Source organism: Tupaia chinensis, unplaced genomic scaffold (assembly GCF_000334495.1).
Source record: "Tupaia chinensis unplaced genomic scaffold, TupChi_1.0 Scaffold146187_1, whole genome shotgun sequence".
NCBI classification, from domain to species: domain Eukaryota; kingdom Metazoa; phylum Chordata; class Mammalia; order Scandentia; family Tupaiidae; genus Tupaia; species Tupaia belangeri.
The window spans coordinates 957599-964454 of NW_006206042.1; the positions used below are offsets into that span (position 1 = coordinate 957599).

The 6856-nt window shown below is 52.3% G+C and overlaps 1 protein-coding gene across 1 annotated transcript in view; it reads right to left on the minus strand.

Moving 5' to 3' along the window:
• The window catches only part of PEA15 (proliferation and apoptosis adaptor protein 15), a 10321-nt gene extending 9872 nt beyond the window's left edge, over nucleotides 1–449 (minus strand). Inside the window, exon 1 of the mRNA XM_006168833.3 lies at nucleotides 368–449. The gene's annotated coding sequence lies outside the window, so the exon portion shown is untranslated. The remainder of the gene's footprint in view (nucleotides 1–367) is intronic.
• Between the last annotated feature and the right edge of the window lie 6407 nt (nucleotides 450–6856).

Sequence of the window (6856 nt, forward strand, 5' to 3'; positions counted from 1 at the left end):
GTTCTGGAAGGCTCCTGGGCTGGGGGACAGAGCGGGGCGGGGGGCGGGGCCGGGACCCTGCCCCTTGCCCGGAACCGCGAAAGGGTTCTCGGACTGAATTCTTTCCCAGTGGGACGTTAACCCCGCTTGCCTTTTGTCCTTTGGTGACCACAATGTCTCGATCCCTGGGGGGCACGGAGTAACCCAGGTCGGGTTGAGGACATTGGAAGGCGGTTGGCCTCGGGATTCTCTTAGCTGCTGGCTTTGGTGTTTGGAAGAACCTCACCTTGTGGGTCTTGGAAGGTAGGAAATAACTGATCGAACTTAGCCATGCTGCAAGTGGAGGTGGGGTCCAGGCAGCAGCAACCTGGGCCCCTCCTTTACCTACCTGGAGCCAAGAGTCTTCCGTCTCTGGGAAGATGCCTGTGGACCTCTCCAGGCTTTTCCTCTCACCTTTCCCAAATATACCCCTCCCGCCTTCCCCCCACCATGATGTAATTTTATTTTCCGGGGAGAAAAAGCAGCAGTGAGCTCAGCATGCAAATATAGACAACATGCAAAGCCACCTCAGCTGTCTAGCTCTGCCCCTTGCCCAGGCGGTAGGTCTCACTTCCCCTCTGCCCGGGGGACTTTCCTTCCCCCAGACTCTCAGCCAGACTGAGAGAGGGTAGGAATTGGGGAAGCATGTGGTCTCACCCTCATCTCCAGCCTAAGGGGTCTCAGCACTCTCAGCCTAAGTGCCTGGTGCCCCTTGGGAGCAACCTGGTCTCGCCTCCATACCAGCCTGGCAGAGATCCCTTTGGAAGCCTCAGGGGAGCTCCTCCATTCTTGGGGCTCCACTGCCCCTAGAAGAGGCTTGGGCTCCTGTGGCTTTCGGTTTCACGGTCCTTCTCTGCTCCTCACCATCCGTTTCACCCTCTCCTGCCTCCTGTGCCCTGCCACTGCCTCTTTGGTGGTGACAGCACCCTGGCACGTGCGTGGCCTTTGTGTGTGTCCCATTTGCTCTGTGTCATATGGCCAAAACCCATGTCGCTGACCCATCTCTGAGGCTCAGAGCAGCCACACGACTGTTCCACGGTCATGGAGCTCCCTGCGAGTCAAGGCTGGCCCTCTAGCCGCGTGCTCCCCTTGGGTAAGTCGAGCCTTGGTGTCCTTGTGGCTGAGATACAGGGTCTTCTGAAATGTCGAAATAGGAAGTCTGTAGGAACTGGCACAGACGAGCGTGTAAAAAACAGGAGCTACAGTTTGCAGGCCTGCCATTGCGCTCTGCTGGACAGCAAGCCCCGCCATGGACTGACAGCTGCCTAGTGCCCACACCACTGACGAAGCCATCGGAAGGGTACCTGTGGATGGGCTGCGGAGAGTGAAACTTCTCTAACCTCAGGGCTCTTCTTCCCATGCTTACAAATCCTCTCCGTCTTGGGGCCAGCAAGTGGCGTGGTGGTTAAGGCGCTGGACACTTCCACATAGCCAACCATGGTTCGAGTCCCAGACCTGGTGACTTGCTTTCTCACTTCCTCTCTCTCTGCTTCTCTCTGGTCAAAGTAAATAAATGAATGAATAAATAAAATTAAATAGATAATTTTTTAAAAACGAATCTTGTCTCCCAGACACACCTTCATGTTTGATCTACACACACCAAAAATAACATGATATCTGGAGACCAGCAGATGGCATAATGGTTACGTTGTTGGACTCCCACACAGTTGATGGCAGTTCAAGTCCCAGACTGGGGGCTTAAAACTCATGCCAAACCCCTTAGGCTGGAGATGGGGGTGAAACCAGATGCTTCCCCAAATCCTACCCTCTTTCCGTCTGGCTGGGAACCTGGGGGAAGGAAAATTCCAGAGGTAGAGGGGGTGTATGTGCATGCGGGCCCAAAATACCAAGAGGAGAATGGAGAAGGGATTGTGGTGTGGCCACCCCACCCTCCACAAGGGGTAATTTCTTGCTTTCTGCCTCTTTGTCTCTCTCTGTCTCTCTAGCAAACACATGCACTCTGTAGCAAAAAAAATCTCTTTAAAAAATAAATAAACACACACACACACACACACACACGCTGTCTGTTATTTATGAGCTCGTTCAGTTGTTTGGTTCTCCTGCCCCACCCTACTTCAGACAAACTCCCTCGATTTACCCAAGCCTGAGCTGGTCCTGGAGAGAGAGGCTGTCCTTCCTGCAAAGAACCCCAGCAGGCCCAGGTGTGGGGATCCCCACCACACAAATGCAGCATCCCCTCTCCGTTTCCGTGACTGGCACTTCAGTTATCACACAGCTGGTGCTGAGTGGGTTTCCCTGCCTCGGGCCTGCCCACCATCTCTGCTCCCACTGCCCAACCTGACGTGCTGCAGCGTGTCTGCCCTCCCCTGCTTGTGGGATGGACCTCCAGCACCTCTCCAGCCAGCGCTGGGCTGCTACCCAGCGCGTGGCTGCAACTCAAATTGCTCTTCTTTTTCAAATCAATTCACTTTTATTCTTTTTTCGCTTTTACTTTATTTTTAAAAGTTTGTTCTGAGAGAGAGAACCCTCGTGGGGTCTTCACTGCCTGGCCCGTTTCCTCTTCTTGTCTCTGGTCTCTGTGCCTCCAGTGTGACAAACCCATCCTGCCAGTGATTCTGATATGTCTGCGAACCCAAATGTTCCCTCCTTCGCCTCTAACCAATTCCTATTCTTCGGTGTAAGACCTAGAAAAGGCTCACTTCCCGTATGAATGTGTCAAGCCTGCCCCGTCTCTCTTTTTCTGAATCTGTTCTGTCCTTTCATTTGTCTGCTAGGGACGACGTCTCTGTGTGTGTGTTGGGGGGGGGGGGCCCTGTGGAGACAGAGAAAAAAAAAACGAATCTTGTCTCCCAGACACACCTTCATGTTTGATCTACACACACCAAAAATAACATGATATCTGGAGACCAGCAGATGGCATAATGGTTACGTTGTTGGACTCCCACACAGTTGATGGCAGTTCAAGTCCCAGACTGGGGGCTTAAAACTCATGCCAAACCCCTTAGGCTGGAGATGGGGGTGAAACCAGATGCTTCCCCAAATCCTACCCTCTTTCCGTCTGGCTGGGAACCTGGGGGAAGGAAAATTCCAGAGGTAGAGGGGGTGTATGTGCATGCGGGCCCAAAATACCAAGAGGAGAATGGAGAAGGGATTGTGGTGTGGCCACCCCACCCTCCACAAGGGGTAATTTCTTGCTTTCTGCCTCTTTGTCTCTCTCTGTCTCTCTAGCAAACACATGCACTCTGTAGCAAAAAAAATCTCTTTAAAAAATAAATAAACACACACACACACACACACACACGCTGTCTGTTATTTATGAGCTCGTTCAGTTGTTTGGTTCTCCTGCCCCACCCTACTTCAGACAAACTCCCTCGATTTACCCAAGCCTGAGCTGGTCCTGGAGAGAGAGGCTGTCCTTCCTGCAAAGAACCCCAGCAGGCCCAGGTGTGGGGATCCCCACCACACAAATGCAGCATCCCCTCTCCGTTTCCGTGACTGGCACTTCAGTTATCACACAGCTGGTGCTGAGTGGGTTTCCCTGCCTCGGGCCTGCCCACCATCTCTGCTCCCACTGCCCAACCTGACGTGCTGCAGCGTGTCTGCCCTCCCCTGCTTGTGGGATGGACCTCCAGCACCTCTCCAGCCAGCGCTGGGCTGCTACCCAGCGCGTGGCTGCAACTCAAATTGCTCTTCTTTTTCAAATCAATTCACTTTTATTCTTTTTTCGCTTTTACTTTATTTTTAAAAGTTTGTTCTGAGAGAGAGAACCCTCGTGGGGTCTTCACTGCCTGGCCCGTTTCCTCTTCTTGTCTCTGGTCTCTGTGCCTCCAGTGTGACAAACCCATCCTGCCAGTGATTCTGATATGTCTGCGAACCCAAATGTTCCCTCCTTCGCCTCTAACCAATTCCTATTCTTCGGTGTAAGACCTAGAAAAGGCTCACTTCCCGTATGAATGTGTCAAGCCTGCCCCGTCTCTCTTTTTCTGAATCTGTTCTGTCCTTTCATTTGTCTGCTAGGGACGACGTCTCTGTGTGTGTGTTGGGGGGGGGGGGGCCCGGGGGGGGGGGGGGCCCTGTGGAGACAGAGAAAAAGCCCAGACTCCTGCTTTCAAGGGGCTCACAGTCTATAAGGAAGACAGCATACGAGGGAAGATGTGCACCGTGTCCTAGGACAGAGGGGTCCAAGAGAGCCCGCGGGGGAGCCCAAGGAAGGGCAGCCTCTGAGAAGGCCTCGCTGAGGAGCCGTAACTGCGCCTCAGTCTCGCTGCTCGATTCAGAGCTGCAGGGAGGGTGCTACTGAGCAGCACATAATCACTTAATTACATATTGCTTTGTCTTTTTCTTCAATTGTTTAGTGTGCTTGTCTTGACTTCTCAGTGAGGATAATCAGCTCAAGAACAGAGACAGGCCTGGCACTCTGTTCTCGCGGAGCCTGACCCGTGCTGGACAAACACCATGCGTTCCGCAAAGGCTTGTTGACTTGAAGCAGATAAATCGCCCAGGCTTCTCTAGGGTGACTGCCTGGAGGGAGCCCCCACCCCTTCTGCCCCAGCGCCCTAGCTGATTGCTCACAAGGCACCCACACCTCACCCCCCATCTGGCCACCTCCCTCCTGCCATCGGGGTGAGACTTCATTGGCAGACACCTGCTCTCGCTGCCCCAGATCTCTTTATTGAGGCCTCTCATTTGACCCAAATACATTAACAAGAGATTGCTGAGATACAGCCCCAAACACGGGACCCTCCCTTCCTCTGGCCAGGGACAGGACGGCCGGCACGGGGATCTGAGAGAGTGGGGCAAGGCTGTGCACAGGTGGGGGGACAGAAGAGACAGGGGCCCCTGGACATGCCAGGACGAGGGTCACCAGAAAGTATGGGGGTGACAGAAAAACGAATAGGTTCAGGTAGGCTACAGGATGAGAAACAAGTTGGATGAGACGACTGGGCGGGCGGCTAGGGAAAGCAGCCCCATCCCTCATCCGACGAAGGGGAGTCAGAGTCAGCACCCAGCAGAAAGACCCCCGTTGCCCTACGGCAGAGAATGACCCGGTGTCACTGGAGGACCTCGGGAAGGACAGGGAAGGTAGGCGGGAGCATGAGAAGAGCAGGTGGGGCTGGGCTGGGAGACACTGCCACAGCAACTAGTCGTCGTCGTCGTCGTCATCATCATCGTCCTCGTCCTCGTCGTCGTCATCCTCTGTGTTGATCTCGCCCTCCAGCACGTCCTCCAGGAAGTCCTCCAGCTCCTCAGCAGAAGGCAGGTCCTCCTCATCGTCCATCTCCATCCATATGCTGTCCGCCTAGGAGTGGCACAGGCCGGGGGCCGAAGCTGAGCCAGCCCAGCCTCTGGAGCTGTCCTCCAGCCCGCTGGACCTGTACAGCCTCTCCTACCTCCTCTGACCCTTTCTTTCATCTGTCAGTGGCCAGGGAAACTGTCCAGGTGAAGGGCCAAGCTAGAACATGGCCGTGGGGGTGGAAAGAAAGGCTGGACTGGGGCCGGCAGGCAGTGTGGTGGGTAAGGTGCTGGACTCCCACATGACCAACTGCGGTTCAAATCTTGGACCTGACTTGCTTTTTCACTTTCCCTCTCTCTCTCTCTGGTCAAATTGAAGAAAAATAAAAGTTAAATAAATAATTGTTTTAAAAAAAAGAAAGAAAGAAAGGCTGGACTAGCAAATAGACCTTTTCCCTTCAATCTGTCTCCCATCCTTGTCCCTTCCTGAGCTTCCTAAAACAGACCTCCTGATCACGCCTGTGATGCAAAGCTTACTAGTCAGCAACTCCACAGCGTTCAAGCCTTTCCATAACCTGCTTTTCCAGTACCATCCTCAGTGATCTCTGGACTCTCAAGCCATTAAAGAAGACCTGCCTTTTCCCAGACCTGATATTCATGTTCCTACTCTTGACCTTTGACTCTTCTTTTTTCCTCAGTTTGGAAATGACTTCCCTTAATTGTCGTTTGTTGAAATTCTGTATGTTGTACAAACTTTATTTATGTATTTACTTATTTATTTATTTTTAGGTTTTGCCATAGGGCATGTGTGCTTGCCCGAGACAGAGCGAGAGACAGTGAGAAATCACCCCCCAGTGGGAGTAGCCGCAGCACAATTGCTTCTCCTCCATCCTCCTTTTGGGATTTGGGGCATACATGCACATGTACCCAGTATGACTTTCAAGTGATCAGATCTGGGACTCCAACCATGGTCAGCCATGTGGGGATCCAGCCTTTAACCGCCGTGCCACCTGCTGGCCCCCTATTTGTTTGTGATTGCCAGAGGATGCATGCATTTGCCGGGTAAGGGGAGAAAGCATCCCCAGTGGGGTGTGGTCATGCCATAATCCCTTCTCCTCCATTTCTCCGTGCTGTGAGGATTCGGGGCTCACATACACATGCATCTGACGTGTCTTTCCTCAGTTGGCCATGTGGTAGTCACATCCCTTAACCATTAGGCTACAAGGCCACCCTCTGCAAGTGTCATTTTAAATGCCACTTTTTCTTAAACTCTTCTCGGACCCTTTCAAGCATATATCACGTTGATTTCGTGCCTTCCTGGCATTTTATTTGTACCAGGAGACTTAAAAAAAAAAGTTCATGGGAAAATGGAATTAAGTACAAGTTTACTTTGGTATAAAACATTTTGAACCCCATGCATACTCATTTTCCATGACATTTTGAAGACCCCCTGTATCTGTAGGAGAAAGTGTATCAGAGCCAGTCTTGTAGTCTGACTGTCTTGCTCAGTCAGACTGAAAGTTCTATGGAAGCAAGAATAGTAGGTAGCTTGTTTGGGTCAACCCAACAAACATTTTTTTTTTTTTGGAGAGATTTTCACTGTAGGGCGCGTGCGCTCACCAGACAGACAGAGAGAGACATAGAG